This window comes from Pseudophryne corroboree, unplaced genomic scaffold (assembly GCF_028390025.1).
Source record: "Pseudophryne corroboree isolate aPseCor3 unplaced genomic scaffold, aPseCor3.hap2 scaffold_129, whole genome shotgun sequence".
Lineage (NCBI taxonomy): Eukaryota > Metazoa > Chordata > Amphibia > Anura > Myobatrachidae > Pseudophryne > Pseudophryne corroboree.
In genome coordinates this window covers 711,973-730,046 of record NW_026967915.1, presented here as the reverse complement: position 1 = coordinate 730,046, position 18,074 = coordinate 711,973, and the positions used below count along the sequence as shown (strand labels likewise).

Here is an 18,074-nt window from a genome sequence, read left to right as displayed (position 1 = left end):
AAGTCTCACCTGAAGCAGTTTTGTTTACAGTTTTTTTCCTTTTTCTTATGTCATTAGTCATTGATTATAATCTTCTACCTTAATATTTAATATGATATTACAAAGGATGGAAGAAAAAAAGAAAGAAAGAAAGAAAGAAAGAAAGAAAGAAAGAAAGAAAGAAAGAAAGAAAGAAAGAAAGAAAAAACACAAACATGATTGTGAATTTAAGTTGTCAGCACACATCTGCTTTGGTTCAAATGCACTGCATATCTTCCTTCAGTCAGCCAACAAAACAGCAATTGAAAAGATTAACACACTGTTGGTAAAGCAGTTGCATCAAATAGTTTTTTTGCAATAGAGCATGATAATCCATACTGACAGCTCTGGATAGTACCAGCACATTTCTTGCTGGACTTGGTAATGCAAAGAACACAGTAAACAGCTTCACTTTTTCTCAAAAATAAATAATTGACTATTAAAAACCTATCAGTCTTGAATGAGAAAGTCAGTAAGCCCCAGTGGCCTAATGGATAAGGCACTGGCCTCCTAAGCTAGGGATTGTGGGTTCAAGTCCCATCTGGGGTGGAACTCATTAAATCAGCTGTGTCGTCACTAGAGTTGATACTTTATCCTTGCTTCAACTGTACAACAGTCTTGTAGTGTTTAGATTGCAAAAACATGACCACAGAAGCTAAAAATGACATTTATTATAACATTGTTGTGGGTTTTTTGTTTACTTTTCTATCACTGTGAAAAGCTAATTCAAGTGCCATCTGGCATGCATGATCCTTTGTTGCTCATCATTCATCACCAAAAATGATTTTCTTTTTAAATTCTTATGACTGTACTGATTGTATTGAATAAAATCCACATCTAGCATAACTGTTTTATGCTGCACAGTGCTCCAGTGGTGCAATTGGACAGCGCGTGGTACTTATAAGACAGTATCTGTTGAGCAATGTCAAGGTTGTGAATTCAAGTCTCACCTGAAGCAGTTTTGTTTACAGTTTTTTTCCTTTTTCTTATGTCATTAGTCATTGATTATAATCTTCTACCTTAATATTTAATATGATATTACAAAGGATGGAAGAAAGAAAGAAAGAAAGAAAGAAAGAAAGAAAGAAAGAAAGAAAGAAAGAAAGAAAGATAGAAAGAAAGAAAGAAAGAAAGAAAGAAAGAAAGAAAGAAAAAACACAAATATGATTGTAAATTTAAGTTGTCAGCACACATCTGCTTTGGTTCAAATGCACTGCATATCTTCCTTCAGTCAGCCAACAAAACAGCAATTGAAAAGATTAACACACTGTTGGTAAAGCAGTTGCATCAAATAGTTTTTTTGCAATAGAGCATGATAATCCATACTGACAGCTCTGGATAGTACCAGCACATTTCTTGCTGGACTTGGTAATGCAAAGAACACAGTAAACAGCTTCACTTTTTCTCAAAAATAAATAATTGACTATTAAAAACATATCAGTCTTGAATGAGAAAGTCAGTAAGCCCCAGTGGCCTAATGGATAAGGCACTGGCCTCCTAAGCCAGGGATTGTGGGTTCAAGTCCCATCTGGGGTGGAACTCATTAAAGCAGCTGTGTTGTCACTAGAGTTGATACTTTATCGTTGCTTCAACTGTACAACAGTCTTGTAGTGTTTAGATTGCAAAAACATGACCACAGAAGCGAAAAATGACATTTATTATAACATTGTTGTGGGTTTTTTGTTTACTTTTCTATCACTGTGAAAAGCTTATTCAAGTGCCATCTGGCATGCATGATCCTTTGTTGCTCATCATTCATCACCAAAAATGATTTTCTTTTTAAATTCTTATGACTGTACTGATTGTATTGAATAAAATCCACATCTAGCATAACTGTTTTATGCTGCACAGTGCTCCAGTGGTGCAATTGGACAGCGCGTGGTACTTATAAGACAGTATCTGTTGAGCAATGTCAAGGTTGTGAATTCAAGTCTCACCTGAAGCAGTTTTGTTTACAGTTTTTTTTCCTTTTTCTTATGTCATTAGTCATTGATTATAATCTTCTACCTTAATATTTAATATGATATTACAAAGGATGAAAGAAAGAAAGAAAGAAAGAAAGAAAGAAAGAAAGAAAGAAAGAAAGAAAGAAAAAACACAAATATGATTGTGAATTTAAGTTGTCAGCACACATCTGCTTTGGTTCAAATGCACTGCATATCTTCCTTCAGTGAGCCAACAAAACAGCAATTGAAAAGATTAACACACTGTTGGTAAAGCAGTTGCATCAAATAGATTTTTTGCAATATAGCATGATAATCCATACTGACAGCTCTGGATAGTACCAGCACATTTCTTGCTGGACTTGGTAATGCAAAGAACACAGTAAACAGCTTCACTTTTTCTCAAAAATAAATAATTGACTATTAAAAACCTATCAGTCTTGAATGAGAAAGTCAGTAAGCCCCAGTGGCCTAATGGATAAGGCACTGGCCTCCTAAGCCAGGGATTGTGGGTTCAAGTCCCATCTGGTGTGGAACTCATTAAAGCAGCTGTGTCGTCACTAGAGTTGATATTTTATCCTTGCTTCAACTGTACAACAGTCTTGTAGTGTTTAGATTGCAAAAACATGACCACAGAAGCTAAAAATGACATTTATTATAACATTGTTGTGGTTTTTTTGTTTACTTTTCTATCACTGTGGAAAGCTTATTCAAGTGCCATCTGGCATGCATGATCCTTTGTTGCTCATCATTCATCACCAAAAATGATTTTCTTTTTAAATTCTTATGACTGTACTGATTGTATTGAATCAAATCCACATCTAGCATAACTGTGTTATGCTGCACAGTGCTCCAGTGGTGCAATTGGACAGCGCGTGGTACTTATAAGACAGTATCTGTTGAGCAATGTCAAGGTTGTGAATTCAAGTCTCACCTGAAGCAGTTTTGTTTACAGTTTTTTTCCTTTTTCTTATGTCATTAGTCATTGATTATAATCTTCTACCTTAATATTTAATATGATATTACAAAGGATGGAAGAAAGAAATAAAGAAAGAAAGAAAGAAATAAAGAAATAAAGAAAGAAAGAAAGAAAGAAAGAAAGAAAGAAAGAAAGAAAGAAAGAAAGAAAGAAAGAAAAAACACAAATATGATTGTAAATTTAAGTTGTCAGCACACATCTGCTTTGGTTCAAATGCACTGCATATCTTCCTTCAGTCAGCCAACAAAACAGCAATTGAAAAGATTAACACACTGTTGGTAAAGCAGTTGCATCAAATAGTTTTTTTGCAATAGAGCATGATAATCCATACTGACAGCTCTGGATAGTACCAGCACATTTCTTGCTGGACTTGGTAATGCAAAGAACACAGTAAACAGCTTCACTTTTTCTCAAAAATAAATAATTGACTATTAAAAACATATCAGTCTTGAATGAGAAAGTCAGTAAGCCCCAGTGGCCTAATGGATAAGGCACTGGCCTCCTAAGCCAGGGATTGTGGGTTCAAGTACCATCTGGGGTGGAACTCATTAAAGCAGCTGTGTCGTCACTAGAGTTGATACTTTATCCTTGCTTCAACTGTACAACAGTCTTGTAGAGTTTAGATTGCAAAAACATGACCACAGAAGCTAAAAATGACATTTATTATAACATTGTTGTGGGTTTTTTGTTTACTTTTCTATCACTGTGGAAAGCTTATTCAAGTGCCATCTGGCATGCATGATCCTTTGTTGCTCATCCTTCATCACCAAAAATGATTTTCTTTTTAAATTCTTATGACTGTACTGATTGTATTGAATCAAATCCACATCTAGCATAACTGTTTTATGCTGCACAGTGCTCCAGTCGTGCAATTGGACAGCGCGTGGTACTTATAAGACAGTATCTGTTGAGCAATGTCAAGGTTGTGAATTCAAGTCTCACCTGAAGCAGTTTTGTTTACAGTTTTTTTTCTTTTTCTTATGTCATTAGTCATTGATTATAATCTTCTACCTTAATATTTAATATGATATTACAAAGGATGGAAGAAAGAAAGAAAGAAAGAAAGAAAGAAAGAAAGAAAGAAAGAAAGAAAGAGAGAAAGAAAGAAAGAAAGAGAGAAAGAAAAAAAAGAAAGAAAGAAAGAACACAAATATGATTGTGAATTTAAGTTGTCAGCACACATCTGCTTTGGTTCAAATGCACTGCATATCTTCCTTCAGTCAGCCAACAAAACAGCAATTGAAAAGATTAACACACTGTTGGTAAAGCAGTTGCATCAAATAGATTTTTTGCAATATAGCATGATAATCCATACTGACAGCTCTGGATAGTACCAGCACATTTCTTGCTGGACTTGGTAATGCAAAGAACACAGTAAACAGCTTCACTTTTTCTCAAAAATAAATAATTGACTATTAAAAACCTATCAGTCTTGAATGAGAAAGTCAGTAAGCCCCAGTGGCCTAATGGATAAGGCACTGGCTTCCTAAGCCAGGGGTTGTGGGTTCAAGTCCCATCTGGGGTGGAACTCATTAAAGCAGCTGTGTCGTCACTAGAGTTGATATTTTATCCTTGCTTCAACTGTACAACAGTCTTGTAGTGTTTAGATTGCAAAAACATGACCACAGAAGCTAAAAATGACATTTATTATAACATTGTTGTGGTTTTTTTGTTTACTTTTCTATCACTGTGGAAAGCTTATTCAAGTGCCATCTGGCATGCATGATCCTTTGTTGCTCATCATTCATCACCAAAAATGATTTTCTTTTTAAATTCTTATGACTGTACTGATTGTATTGAATAAAATCCACATCTAGCATAACTGTTTTATGCTGCAAAGTGCTCCAGTGGTGCAATTGGACAGCGCGTGGTACTTATAAGACAGTATCTGTTGAGCAATGTCAAGGTTGTGAATTCAAGTCTCACCTGAAGCAGTTTTGTTTACAGTTTTTTTCCTTTTTCTTATGTCATTAGTCATTGATTATAATCTTCTACCTTAATATTTAATATGATATTACAAAGGATGGAAGAAAGAAAGAAAGAAAGAAAGAAAGAAAGAAAGAAAGAAAGAAAGAAAGAAAGAAAAAACACAAATATGATTGTAAATTTAAGTTGTCAGCACACATCTGCTTTGGTTCAAATGCACTGCATATCTTCCTTCAGTCAGCCAACAAAACAGCAATTGAAAAGATTAACACACTGTTGGTAAAGCAGTTGCATCAAATAGTTTTTTTGCAATAGAGCATGATAATCCATACTGACAGCTCTGGATAGTACCAGCACATTTCTTGCTGGACTTGGTAATGCAAAGAACACAGTAAACAGCTTCACTTTTTCTCAAAAATAAATAATTGACTATTAAAAACCTATCAGTCTTAAATGAGAAAGTCAGTTAGCCCCAGTGGCCTAATGGATAAGGCACTGGCCTCCTAAGCCAGGGATTGTGGGTTCAAGTCCCATCTGGGGTGGAACTCATTAAAGCAGCTGTGTCGTCACTAGAGTTGATATTTTATCCTTGCTTCAACTGTACAACAGTCTTGTAGTGTTTAGATTGCAAAAACATGACTACAGAAGCTAAAAATTACATTTATTATAACATTGTTGTGGTTTTTTTGTTTACTTTTCTATCACTGTGGAAAGCTTATTCAAGTGCCATCTGGCATGCATGATCCTTTGTTGCTCATCATTCATCACCAAAAATGATTTTCTTTTTAAATTCTTATGACTGTACTGATTGTATTGAATAAAATCCACATCTAGCATAACTGTTTTATGCTGCAAAGTGCTCCAGTAGTGCAATTGGACAGCGCGTGGTACTTATAAGACAGTATCTGTTGAGCAATGTCAAGGTTGTGAATTCAAGTCTCACCTGAAGCAGTTTTGTTTACAGTTTTTTTCCTTTTTCTTATGTCATTAGTCATTGATTATAATCTTCTACCTTAATATTTAATATGATATTACAAAGGATGGAAGAAAGAAATAAAGAAATAAAGAAAGAAAGAAAGAAAGAAAGAAAGAAAGAAAGAAAGAAAGAAAGAAAGAAAGAAAAAACACAAATATGATTGTAAATTTAAGTTGTCAGCACACATCTGCTTTGGTTCAAATGCACTGCATATCTTCCTTCAGTCAGCCAACAAAACAGCAATTGAAAAGATTAACACACTGTTGGTAAAGCAGTTGCATCAAATAGTTTTTTTGCAATAGAGCATGATAATCCATACTGACAGCTCTGGATAGTACAAGCACATTTCTTGCTGGACTTGGTAATGCAAAGAACACAGTAAACAGCTTCACTTTTTCTCAAAAATAAATAATTGACTATTAAAAACATATCAGTCTTGAATGAGAAAGTCAGTAAGCCCCAGTGGCCTAATGGATAAGGCACTGGCCTCCTAAGCCAGGGATTGTGGGTTCAAGTACCATCTGGGGTGGAACTCATTAAAGCAGCTGTGTCGTCACTAGAGTTGATACTTTATCCTTGCTTCAACTGTACAACAGTCTTGTAATGTTTAGATTGCAAAAACATGACCACAGAAGCTAAAAATGACATTTATTATAACATTGTTGTGGTTTTTTTGTTTACTTTTCTATTACTGTGGAAAGCTTATTCAAGTGCCATCTGGCATGCATGATCCTTTGTTGCTCATCCTTCATCACCAAAAATGATTTTCTTTTTAAATTCTTATGACTGTACTGATTGTATTGAATAAAATCCACATCTAGCATAACTGTTTTATGCTGCACAGTGCTCCAGTGGTGCAATTGGACAGCGCGTGGTACTTATAAGACAGTATCTGTTGAGCAATGTCAAGGTTGTGAATTCAAGTCTCACCTGAAGCAGTTTTGTTTACAGTTTTTTTCCTTTTTCTTATGTCATTAGTCATTGATTATAATCTTCTACCTTAATATTTAATATGATATTACAAAGGATGGAAGAAAGAATGAAAGAAAGAAAGAAAGAAAGAAAGAAAGAAAGAAAGAAAGAAAGAAAGAAAGAAAGAAAGAAAGAAAAAACACAAATATGATTGTGAATTTAAGTTGTCAGCACACATCTGCTTTGGTTCAAATGCACAGCATATCTTCCTTCAGTGAGCCAACAAAACAGCAATTGAAAAGATTAACACACTGTTGGTAAAGCAGTTGCATCAAATAGATTTTTTGCAATATAGCATGATAATCCATACTGACAGCTCTGGATAGTACCAGCACATTTCTTGCTGGACTTGGTAATGCAAAGAACACAGTAAACAGCTTCACTTTTTCTCAAAAATAAATAATTGACTATTAAAAACCTATCAGTCTTGAATGAGAAAGTCAGTAAGCCCCAGTGGCCTAATGGCTAAGGCACTGGCCTCCTAAACCAGGGATTGTGGGTTCAAGTCCCATCTGGGGTGGAACTCATTAAAGCAGCTGTGTCGTCACTAGAATTGATATTTTATCCTTGTTTCAACTGTACAACAGTCTTGTAGTGTTTAGATTGCAAAAACATGACCACAGAAGCTAAAAATGACATTTATTATAACATTGTTGTGGTTTTTTTGTTTACTTTTCTATTACTGTGGAAAGCTTATTCAAGTGCCATCTGGCCTGCATGATCCTTTGTTGCTCATCATTCATCACCAAAAATGATTTTCTTTTTAAATTCTTATGACTGTACTGATTGTATTGAATAAAATCCACATCTAGCATAACTGTTTTATGCTGCAAAGTGCTCCAGTGGTGCAATTGGACAGCGCGTGGTACTTATAAGACAGTATCTGTTGAGCAATGTCAAGGTTGTGAATTCAAGTCTCACCTGAAGCAGTTTTGTTTACAGTTTTTTTCCTTTTTCTTATGTCATTAGTCATTGATTATAATCTTCAACCTTAATATTTAATATGATATTACAAAGGATGGAAGAAAGAAAGAAAGAAAGAAAGAAAGAAAGAAAGAAAGAAAGAAAGAAAGAAAGAAAGAAAAAACACAAATATGATTGTAAATTTAAGTTGTCAGCACACATCTGCTTTGGTTCAAATGCACTGCATATCTTCCTTCAGTCAGCCAACAAAACAGCAATTGAAAAGATTAACACACTGTTGGTAAAGCAGTTGCATCAAATAGTTTTTTTGCAATAGAGCATGATAATCCATACTGACAGCTCTGGATAGTACCAGCACATTTCTTGCTGGACTTGGTAATGCAAAGAACACAGTAAACAGCTTCACTTTATGTCAAAAATAAATAATTGACTATTAAAAACCTATCAGTCTTGATTGAGAAAGTCAGTAAGCCCCAGTGGCCTAATGGATATGGCACTGGCCTCCTAAGCCAGGGATTGTGGGTTCAAGTCCCATCTGGGGTGGAACTCATTAAAGCAGCTGTGTCGTCACTAGAGTTGATACTTTGTCCTTGCTTCAACTGTACAACAGTCTTGTAGTGTTTAGATTGCAAAAACATGACCACAGAAGCTAAAAATGACATTTATTATAACATTGTTGTGGTTTTTTTGTTTACTTTTCTATCACTGTGGAAAGCTTATTCAAGTGCCATCTGGCATGCATGATCCTTTGTTGCTCATCATTCATCACCAAAAATGATTTTCTTTTTAAATTCTTATGACTGTACTGATTGTATTGAATAAAATCCACATCTAGCATAACTGTTTTATGCTGCAAAGTGCTCCAGTGGTGCAATTGGACAGCGCGTGGTACTTATAAGACAGTATCTGTTGAGCAATGTCAAGGTTGTGAATTCAAGTCTCACCTGAAGCAGTTTTGTTTACAGTTTTTTTCCTTTTTCTTATGTCATTAGTCATTGATTATAATCTTCTACCTTAATATTTAATATGATATTACAAAGGATGGAAGAAAGAAAGAAAGAAAGAAAGAAAGAAAGAAAGAAAGAAAGAAAGAAAGAAAGAAAGAAAGAAAGAAAGAAAGAAAGACAAAGAAAAAACACAAATATGATTGTAAATTTAAGTTGTCAGCACACATCTGCTTTGGTTCAAATGCACTGCATATCTTCCTTCAGTCAGCCAACAAAACAGCAATTGAAAAGATTAACACACTGTTGGTAAAGCAGTTGCATCAAATAGTTTTTTTGCAATAGAGCATGATAATCCATACTGACAGCTCTGGATAGTACCAGCACATTTCTTGCTGGACTTGGTAATGCAAAGAACACAGTAAACAGCTTCACTTTTTCTCAAAAATAAATAATTGACTATTAAAAACCTATCAGTCTTGATTCAGAAAGTCAGTAAGCCCCAGTGGCCTAATGGATAAGGCACTGGCCTCCTAAGCCAGGGATTGTGGGTTCAAGTCCCATCTGGGGTGGAACTCATTAAAGCAGCTGTGTCGTCACTAGAGTTGATACTTTATCCTTGCTTCAACTGTACAACAGTCTTGTAGTGTTTAGATTGCAAAAACATGACCACAGAAGCTAAAAATGACATTTATTATAACATTGTTGTGGATTTTTTGTTTACTTTTCAATCACTGTGAAAAGCTTATTCAAGTGCCATCTGGCGTGCATGATCCTTTGTTGCTCATCATTCATCACCAAAAATGATTTTCTTTTTAAATTCTTATGACTGTACTGATTGTATTGAATAAAATCCACATCTAGCATAACTGTTTTATGCTGCACAGTGCTCCAGTGGTGCAATTGGACAGCGTGTGGTACTTATAATACAGTATCTGTTGAGCAATGTCCAGGTTGTGAATTCAAGTCTCACCTGAAGCAGTTTTGTTTACAGTTTTTTTCCTTTTTCTTATGTCATTAGTCATTGATTATAATCTTCTACCTTAATATTTAATATGATATTACAAAGGATGGGAGAAAGAAAGAAAGAGAGAAAGAAAGAAAGAAAGAAAGAAAGAAAGAAAGAAAGAAAGAAAGAAAGAAAGAAAGAAAGAAAGAAAAAAAACACAAATATGATTGTAAATTTAAGTTGTCAGCACACATCTGCTTTGGTTCAAATGCACTGCATAACTTCCTTCAGTCAGCCAACAAAACAGCAATTGAAAAGATTAACACACTGTTGGTAAAGCAGTTGCATCAAATAGTTTTTTTGCAATAGAGCATGATAATCCATACTGACAGCTCTGGATAGTACCAGCACATTTCTTGCTGGACTTGGTAATGCAAAGAACACAGTAAACAGCTTCACTTTTTCTCAAAAATAAATAATTGACTATTAAAAACATATCAGTCTTGAATGAGAATGTCAGTAAGCCCCAGTGGCCTAATGGATAAGGCACTAGCCTCCTAAGCCAGGGATTGTGGGTTCAAGTCCCATCTGGGGTGGAACTCATTAAAGCAGCTGTGTCGTCACTAGAGTTGATACTTTATCCTTGCTTCAACTGTACAACAGTCTTGTAGTGTTTAGATTGCAAAAACATGACCACAGAAGCTAAAAATGACATTTATTATAACATTGTTGTGGATTTTTTGTTTACTTTTCAATCACTGTGAAAAGCTTATTCAAGTGCCATCTGGCGTGCATGATCCTTTGTTGCTCATCATTCATCACCAAAAATGATTTTCTTTTTAAATTCTTATGACTGTACTGATTGTATTGAATAAAATCCACATCTAGCATAACTGTTTTATGCTGCACAGTGCTCCAGTGGTGCAATTGGACAGCGTGTGGTACTTATAATACAGTATCTGTTGAGCAATGTCCAGGTTGTGAATTCAAGTCTCACCTGAAGCAGTTTTGTTTACAGTTTTTTTCCTTTTTCTTATGTCATTAGTCATTGATTATAATCTTCTACCTTAATATTTAATATGATATTACAAAGGATGGGAGAAAGAAAGAAAGAGAGAAAGAAAGAAAGAAAGAAAGAAAGAAAGAAAGAAAGAAAGAAAGAAAGAAAGAAAGAAAGAAAGAAAGAAAGAAAGAAAGAAAGAAAGAAAGAAAGAAAGAAAAAACACAAACATGATTGTGAATTTAAGTTGTCAGCACACATCTGCTTTGGTTCAAATGCACTGCATATCTTCCATCAGTCAGCCAACAAAACAGCAATTGACAAGATTAACACACTGTTGGTAAAGCAGTTGCATCAAATAGTTTTTTTGCAATAGAGCATGATAATCCATACTGACAGCTATGGATAGTACCAGCACATTTCTTGCTGGACTTGGTAATGCAAAGAACACAGTAAACAGCTTCACTTTTTCTCAAAAATAAATAATTGACTATTAAAAACCTATCAGTCTTGAATGAGAAAGTCAGTAAGCCCCAGTGGCCTAATGGATAAGGCACTGGCCTCCTAAGCCAGGGATTGTGGGTTCAAGTCCCATCTGGGGTGGAACTCATTAAAGCAGCTTTGTCGTCACTAGAGTTGATACTTTATCCTTGCTTCAACTGTACAACAGTCTTGTAGTGTTTAGATTGCAAAAACATGACCACAGAAGTGAAAAATGACATTTATTATAACATTGTTGTGGTTTTTTTGTTTACTTTTCTATCACTGTGAAAAGCTTATTCAAGTGCCATCTGGCATGCATGATCCTTTGTTGCTCATCATTCATCACCAAAAATGATTTTCTTTTTAAATTCTTATGACTGTACTGATTGTATTGAATAAAATCCACATCTAGCATAACTGTTTTATGCTGCAAAGTGCTCCAGTGGTGCAATTGGACAGCGTGTGGTACTTATAAGACAGTATCTGTTGAGCAATGTCAAGGTTGTGAATTCAAGTCTCACCTGAAGCAGTTTTGTTTACAGTTTTTTTTCCTTTTTCTTATGTCATTAGTCATTGATTATAATCTTCTACCTTAATATTTAATATGATATTACAAAGGATGGAAGAAAGAAAGAAAGAAAGAAAGAAAGAAAGAAAGAAAGAAAGAAAGAAAGAAAGAAAGAAAGAAAGAAAGAAAGAAAGAAAGAAAGAAAAAAAACACAAATATGATTGTAAATTTAAGTTGTCAGCACACATCTGCTTTGGTTCAAATGCACTGCATAACTTCCTTCAGTCAGCCAACAAAACAGCAATTGAAAAGATTAACACACTGTTGGTAAAGCAGTTGCATCAAATAGTTTTTTTGCAATAGAGCATGATAATCCATACTGACAGCTCTGGATAGTACCAGCACATTTCTTGCTGGACTTGGTAATGCAAAGAACACAGTAAACAGCTTCACTTTTTCTCAAAAATAAATAATTGACTATTAAAAACATATCAGTCTTGAATGAGAATGTCAGTAAGCCCCAGTGGCCTAATGGATAAGGCACTAGCCTCCTAAGCCAGGGATTGTGGGTTCAAGTCCCATCTGGGGTGGAACTCATTAAAGCAGCTGTGTCGTCACTAGAGTTGATACTTTATCCTTGCTTCAACTGTACAACAGTCTTGTAGTGTTTAGATTGCAAAAACATGACCACAGAAGCTAAAAATGACATTTATTATAACATTGTTGTGGGTTTTTTGTTTACTTTTCTATCACTGTGAAAAGCTTATTCAAGTGCCATCTGGCATGCATGATCCTTTGTTGCTCATCATTCATCACCAAAAATGATTTTCTTTTTAAATTCTTATGACTGTACTGATTGTATTGAATAAAATCCACATCTAGCATAACTGTTTTATGCTGCACAGTGCTCCAGTGGTGCAATTGGACAGCGCGTGGTACTTATAAGACATTATCTGTTGAGCAATGTCAAGGTTGTGAATTCAAGTCTCACCTGAAGCAGTTTTGTTTACAGTTTTTTTCCTTTTTCTTATGTCATTAGTCATTGATTATAATCTTCTACCTTAATATTTAATATGATATTACAAAGAATGGAAGAAAGAAAGAAAGAAAGAAAGAAAGAAAGAAAGAAAGAAAGAAAGAAAGAAAGAAAGAAAGAAAAAACGCAAATATGATTGTGAATTTAAGTTGTCAGCACACATCTGCTTTGGTTCAAATGCACTGCATATCTTCCCTCAGTCAGCCAACAAAACAGCAATTGAAAAGATTAACACACTGTTGGTAAAGCAGTTGCATCAAATAGATTTTTTGCAATATAGCATGATAATCCATACTGACAGCTCTGGATAGTACCAGCACATTTCTTGCTGGACTTGGTAATGCAAAGAACACAGTAAACAGCTTCACTTTTTCTCAAAAATAAATAATTGACTATTAAAAACCTATCAGTCTTGAATGAGAAAGTCAGTAAGCCCCAGTGGCCTAATGGCTAAGGCACTGGCCTCCTAAGCAAGGGATTGTGGGTTCAAGTCCCATCTGGGGTGGAACTCATTAAAGCAGCTGTGTCGTCACTAGAGTTGATATTTTATCCTTGTTTCAACTGTACAACAGTCTTGTAGTGTTTAGATTGCAAAAACATGACCACAGAAGCTAAAAATGACATTTATTATAACATTGTTGTGGGTTTTTTGTTTACTTTTCTATTACTGTGGAAAGCTTATTCAAGTGCCATCTGGCCTGCATGATCCTTTGTTGCTCATCATTCATCACCAAAAATGATTTTCTTTTTAAATTCTTATGACTGTACTGATTGTATTGAATAAAATCCACATCTAGCATAACTGTTTTATGCTGCAAAGTGCTCCAGTGGTGCAATTGGACAGCGCGTGGTACTTATAAGACAGTATCTGTTGAGCAATGTCAAGGTTGTGAATTCAAGTCTCACCTGAAGCAGTTTTGTTTACAGTTTTTTTCCTTTTTCTTATGTCATTAGTCATTGATTATAATCTTCAACCTTAATATTTAATATGATATTACAAAGGATGGAAGAAAGAAAGAAAGAAAGAAAGAAAGAAAGAAAGAAAGAAAGAAAGAAAGAAAGAAAGAAAGAAAGAAAGAAAGAAAGAAAGAAAAAACACAAATATGATTGTAAATTTAAGTTGTCAGCACACATCTGCTTTGGTTCAAATGCACTGCATATCTTCCTTCAGTCAGCCAACAAAACAGCAATTGAAAAGATTAACACACTGTTGGTAAAGCAGTTGCATCAAATAGTTTTTTTTGCAATAGAGCATGATAATCCATACTGACAGCTCTGGATAGTACCAGCACATTTCTTGCTGGACTTGGTAATGCAAAGAACACAGTAAACAGCTTCACTTTATGTCAAAAATAAATAATTGACTATTAAAAACCTATCAGTCTTGATTGAGAAAGTCAGTAAGCCCCAGTGGCCTAATGGATATGGCACTGGCCTCCTAAGCCAGGGATTGTGGGTTCAAGTCCCATCTGGGGTGGAACTCATTAAAGCAGCTGTGTCGTCACTAGAGTTGATACTTTGTCCTTGCTTCAACTGTACAACAGTCTTGTAGTGTTTAGATTGCAAAAACATGACCACAGAAGCTAAAAATGACATTTATTATAACATTGTTGTGGATTTTTTGTTTACTTTTCAATCACTGTGAAAAGCTTATTCAAGTGCCATCTGGCGTGCATGATCCTTTGTTGCTCATCATTCATCACCAAAAATGATTTTCTTTTTAAATTCTTATGACTGTACTGATTGTATTGAATAAAATCCACATCTAGCATAACTGTTTTATGCTGCACAGTGCTCCAGTGGTGCAATTGGACAGCGTGTGGTACTTATAATACAGTATCTGTTGAGCAATGTCCAGGTTGTGAATTCAAGTCTCACCTGAAGCAGTTTTGTTTACAGTTTTTTTCCTTTTTCTTATGTCATTAGTCATTGATTATAATCTTCTACCTTAATATTTAATATGATATTACAAAGGATGGGAGAAAGAAAGAAAGAGAGAAAGAAAGAAAGAAAGAAAGAAAGAAAGAAAGAAAGAAAGAAAGAAAGAAAGAAAGAAAGAAAGAAAGAAAGAAAAAAAACACAAATATGATTGTAAATTTAAGTTGTCAGCACACATCTGCTTTGGTTCAAATGCACTGCATAACTTCCTTCAGTCAGCCAACAAAACAGCAATTGAAAAGATTAACACACTGTTGGTAAAGCAGTTGCATCAAATAGTTTTTTTGCAATAGAGCATGATAATCCATACTGACAGCTCTGGATAGTACCAGCACATTTCTTGCTGGACTTGGTAATGCAAAGAACACAGTAAACAGCTTCACTTTTTCTCAAAAATAAATAATTGACTATTAAAAACATATCAGTCTTGAATGAGAATGTCAGTAAGCCCCAGTGGCCTAATGGATAAGGCACTAGCCTCCTAAGCCAGGGATTGTGGGTTCAAGTCCCATCTGGGGTGGAACTCATTAAAGCAGCTGTGTCGTCACTAGAGTTGATACTTTATCCTTGCTTCAACTGTACAACAGTCTTGTAGTGTTTAGATTGCAAAAACATGACCACAGAAGCTAAAAATGACATTTATTATAACATTGTTGTGGATTTTTTGTTTACTTTTCAATCACTGTGAAAAGCTTATTCAAGTGCCATCTGGCGTGCATGATCCTTTGTTGCTCATCATTCATCACCAAAAATGATTTTCTTTTTAAATTCTTATGACTGTACTGATTGTATTGAATAAAATCCACATCTAGCATAACTGTTTTATGCTGCACAGTGCTCCAGTGGTGCAATTGGACAGCGTGTGGTACTTATAATACAGTATCTGTTGAGCAATGTCCAGGTTGTGAATTCAAGTCTCACCTGAAGCAGTTTTGTTTACAGTTTTTTTCCTTTTTCTTATGTCATTAGTCATTGATTATAATCTTCTACCTTAATATTTAATATGATATTACAAAGGATGGGAGAAAGAAAGAAAGAGAGAAAGAAAGAAAGAAAGAAAGAAAGAAAGAAAGAAAGAAAGAAAGAAAGAAAGAAAGAAAGAAAGAAAGAAAGAAAGAAAGAAAGAAAGAAAGAAAAAACACAAACATGATTGTGAATTTAAGTTGTCAGCACACATCTGCTTTGGTTCAAATGCACTGCATATCTTCCATCAGTCAGCCAACAAAACAGCAATTGACAAGATTAACACACTGTTGGTAAAGCAGTTGCATCAAATAGTTTTTTTGCAATAGAGCATGATAATCCATACTGACAGCTATGGATAGTACCAGCACATTTCTTGCTGGACTTGGTAATGCAAAGAACACAGTAAACAGCTTCACTTTTTCTCAAAAATAAATAATTGACTATTAAAAACCTATCAGTCTTGAATGAGAAAGTCAGTAAGCCCCAGTGGCCTAATGGATAAGGCACTGGCCTCCTAAGCCAGGGATTGTGGGTTCAAGTCCCATCTGGGGTGGAACTCATTAAAGCAGCTTTGTCGTCACTAGAGTTGATACTTTATCCTTGCTTCAACTGTACAACAGTCTTGTAGTGTTTAGATTGCAAAAACATGACCACAGAAGTGAAAAATGACATTTATTATAACATTGTTGTGGTTTTTTTGTTTACTTTTCTATCACTGTGAAAAGCTTATTCAAGTGCCATCTGGCATGCATGATCCTTTGTTGCTCATCATTCATCACCAAAAATGATTTTCTTTTTAAATTCTTATGACTGTACTGATTGTATTGAATAAAATCCACATCTAGCATAACTGTTTTATGCTGCAAAGTGCTCCAGTGGTGCAATTGGACAGCGTGTGGTACTTATAAGACAGTATCTGTTGAGCAATGTCAAGGTTGTGAATTCAAGTCTCACCTGAAGCAGTTTTGTTTACAGTTTTTTTTCCTTTTTCTTATGTCATTAGTCATTGATTATAATCTTCTACCTTAATATTTAATATGATATTACAAAGGATGGAAGAAAGAAAGAAAGAAAGAAAGAAAGAAAGAAAGAAAGAAAGAAAGAAAGAAAGAAAGAAAGAAAGAAAGAAAGAAAAAAAACACAAATATGATTGTAAATTTAAGTTGTCAGCACACATCTGCTTTGGTTCAAATGCACTGCATAACTTCCTTCAGTCAGCCAACAAAACAGCAATTGAAAAGATTAACACACTGTTGGTAAAGCAGTTGCATCAAATAGTTTTTTTGCAATAGAGCATGATAATCCATACTGACAGCTCTGGATAGTACCAGCACATTTCTTGCTGGACTTGGTAATGCAAAGAACACAGTAAACAGCTTCACTTTTTCTCAAAAATAAATAATTGACTATTAAAAACATATCAGTCTTGAATGAGAATGTCAGTAAGCCCCAGTGGCCTAATGGATAAGGCACTAGCCTCCTAAGCCAGGGATTGTGGGTTCAAGTCCCATCTGGGGTGGAACTCATTAAAGCAGCTGTGTCGTCACTAGAGTTGATACTTTATCCTTGCTTCAACTGTACAACAGTCTTGTAGTGTTTAGATTGCAAAAACATGACCACAGAAGCTAAAAATGACATTTATTATAACATTGTTGTGGGTTTTTTGTTTACTTTTCTATCACTGTGAAAAGCTTATTCAAGTGCCATCTGGCATGCATGATCCTTTGTTGCTCATCATTCATCACCAAAAATGATTTTCTTTTTAAATTCTTATGACTGTACTGATTGTATTGAATAAAATCCACATCTAGCATAACTGTTTTATGCTGCACAGTGCTCCAGTGGTGCAATTGGACAGCGCGTGGTACTTATAAGACATTATCTGTTGAGCAATGTCAAGGTTGTGAATTCAAGTCTCACCTGAAGCAGTTTTGTTTACAGTTTTTTTCCTTTTTCTTATGTCATTAGTCATTGATTATAATCTTCTACCTTAATATTTAATATGATATTACAAAGAATGGAAGAAAGAAAGAAAGAAAGAAAGAAAGAAAGAAAGAAAGAAAGAAAGAAAGAAAGAAAGAAAGAAAAAACGCAAATATGATTGTGAATTTAAGTTGTCAGCACACATCTGCTTTGGTTCAAATGCACTGCATATCTTCCCTCAGTCAGCCAACAAAACAGCAATTGAAAAGATTAACACACTGTTGGTAAAGCAGTTGCATCAAATAGATTTTTTGCAATATAGCATGATAATCCATACTGACAGCTCTGGATAGTACCAGCACATTTCTTGCTGGACTTGGTAATGCAAAGAACACAGTAAACAGCTTCACTTTTTCTCAAAAATAAATAATTGACTATTAAAAACCTATCAGTCTTGAATGAGAAAGTCAGTAAGCCCCAGTGGCCTAATGGCTAAGGCACTGGCCTCCTAAGCAAGGGATTGTGGGTTCAAGTCCCATCTGGGGTGGAACTCATTAAAGCAGCTGTGTCGTCACTAGAGTTGATATTT

At 34.9% G+C, this 18,074-nt stretch overlaps 19 non-coding genes across 19 annotated transcripts; all 19 read left to right on the top strand.

Annotated features, from left to right (window-relative positions):
- Nucleotides 1-494: 494 nt before the first annotated feature.
- TRNAR-CCU (transfer RNA arginine (anticodon CCU)) lies at nt 495-567 on the top strand. The gene has a single exon. It is a non-coding gene; the product is annotated as a tRNA-Arg (tRNA).
- A 914-nt stretch (nt 568-1,481) lies between these two features.
- TRNAR-CCU (transfer RNA arginine (anticodon CCU)) lies at nt 1,482-1,554 on the top strand. The gene has a single exon. It is a non-coding gene; the product is annotated as a tRNA-Arg (tRNA).
- Nucleotides 1,555-2,421: 867 nt separating this feature from the next.
- On the top strand, nt 2,422-2,494 carry TRNAR-CCU (transfer RNA arginine (anticodon CCU)). Its single transcript has one exon. It is a non-coding gene; the product is annotated as a tRNA-Arg (tRNA).
- Nucleotides 2,495-3,408: 914 nt separating this feature from the next.
- On the top strand, nt 3,409-3,481 carry TRNAR-CCU (transfer RNA arginine (anticodon CCU)). Its single transcript has one exon. It is a non-coding gene; the product is annotated as a tRNA-Arg (tRNA).
- A 911-nt stretch (nt 3,482-4,392) lies between these two features.
- TRNAR-CCU (transfer RNA arginine (anticodon CCU)) lies at nt 4,393-4,465 on the top strand. The gene has a single exon. It is a non-coding gene; the product is annotated as a tRNA-Arg (tRNA).
- Nucleotides 4,466-5,335: 870 nt separating this feature from the next.
- On the top strand, nt 5,336-5,408 carry TRNAR-CCU (transfer RNA arginine (anticodon CCU)). The gene has a single exon. It is a non-coding gene; the product is annotated as a tRNA-Arg (tRNA).
- An 890-nt stretch (nt 5,409-6,298) lies between these two features.
- TRNAR-CCU (transfer RNA arginine (anticodon CCU)) lies at nt 6,299-6,371 on the top strand. The gene has a single exon. It is a non-coding gene; the product is annotated as a tRNA-Arg (tRNA).
- An 890-nt stretch (nt 6,372-7,261) lies between these two features.
- Nucleotides 7,262-7,334, top strand: TRNAR-CCU (transfer RNA arginine (anticodon CCU)). The gene has a single exon. It is a non-coding gene; the product is annotated as a tRNA-Arg (tRNA).
- An 874-nt stretch (nt 7,335-8,208) lies between these two features.
- Nucleotides 8,209-8,281, top strand: TRNAR-CCU (transfer RNA arginine (anticodon CCU)). Its single transcript has one exon. It is a non-coding gene; the product is annotated as a tRNA-Arg (tRNA).
- Nucleotides 8,282-9,181: 900 nt separating this feature from the next.
- TRNAR-CCU (transfer RNA arginine (anticodon CCU)) lies at nt 9,182-9,254 on the top strand. The gene has a single exon. It is a non-coding gene; the product is annotated as a tRNA-Arg (tRNA).
- A 900-nt stretch (nt 9,255-10,154) lies between these two features.
- TRNAR-CCU (transfer RNA arginine (anticodon CCU)) lies at nt 10,155-10,227 on the top strand. The gene has a single exon. It is a non-coding gene; the product is annotated as a tRNA-Arg (tRNA).
- Nucleotides 10,228-11,161: 934 nt separating this feature from the next.
- TRNAR-CCU (transfer RNA arginine (anticodon CCU)) lies at nt 11,162-11,234 on the top strand. Its single transcript has one exon. It is a non-coding gene; the product is annotated as a tRNA-Arg (tRNA).
- A 905-nt stretch (nt 11,235-12,139) lies between these two features.
- TRNAR-CCU (transfer RNA arginine (anticodon CCU)) lies at nt 12,140-12,212 on the top strand. The gene has a single exon. It is a non-coding gene; the product is annotated as a tRNA-Arg (tRNA).
- An 878-nt stretch (nt 12,213-13,090) lies between these two features.
- Nucleotides 13,091-13,163, top strand: TRNAR-CCU (transfer RNA arginine (anticodon CCU)). Its single transcript has one exon. It is a non-coding gene; the product is annotated as a tRNA-Arg (tRNA).
- An 899-nt stretch (nt 13,164-14,062) lies between these two features.
- Nucleotides 14,063-14,135, top strand: TRNAR-CCU (transfer RNA arginine (anticodon CCU)). The gene has a single exon. It is a non-coding gene; the product is annotated as a tRNA-Arg (tRNA).
- Nucleotides 14,136-15,043: 908 nt separating this feature from the next.
- On the top strand, nt 15,044-15,116 carry TRNAR-CCU (transfer RNA arginine (anticodon CCU)). The gene has a single exon. It is a non-coding gene; the product is annotated as a tRNA-Arg (tRNA).
- A 926-nt stretch (nt 15,117-16,042) lies between these two features.
- Nucleotides 16,043-16,115, top strand: TRNAR-CCU (transfer RNA arginine (anticodon CCU)). Its single transcript has one exon. It is a non-coding gene; the product is annotated as a tRNA-Arg (tRNA).
- An 893-nt stretch (nt 16,116-17,008) lies between these two features.
- TRNAR-CCU (transfer RNA arginine (anticodon CCU)) lies at nt 17,009-17,081 on the top strand. Its single transcript has one exon. It is a non-coding gene; the product is annotated as a tRNA-Arg (tRNA).
- An 878-nt stretch (nt 17,082-17,959) lies between these two features.
- On the top strand, nt 17,960-18,032 carry TRNAR-CCU (transfer RNA arginine (anticodon CCU)). Its single transcript has one exon. It is a non-coding gene; the product is annotated as a tRNA-Arg (tRNA).
- Nucleotides 18,033-18,074: the final 42 nt, after the last annotated feature.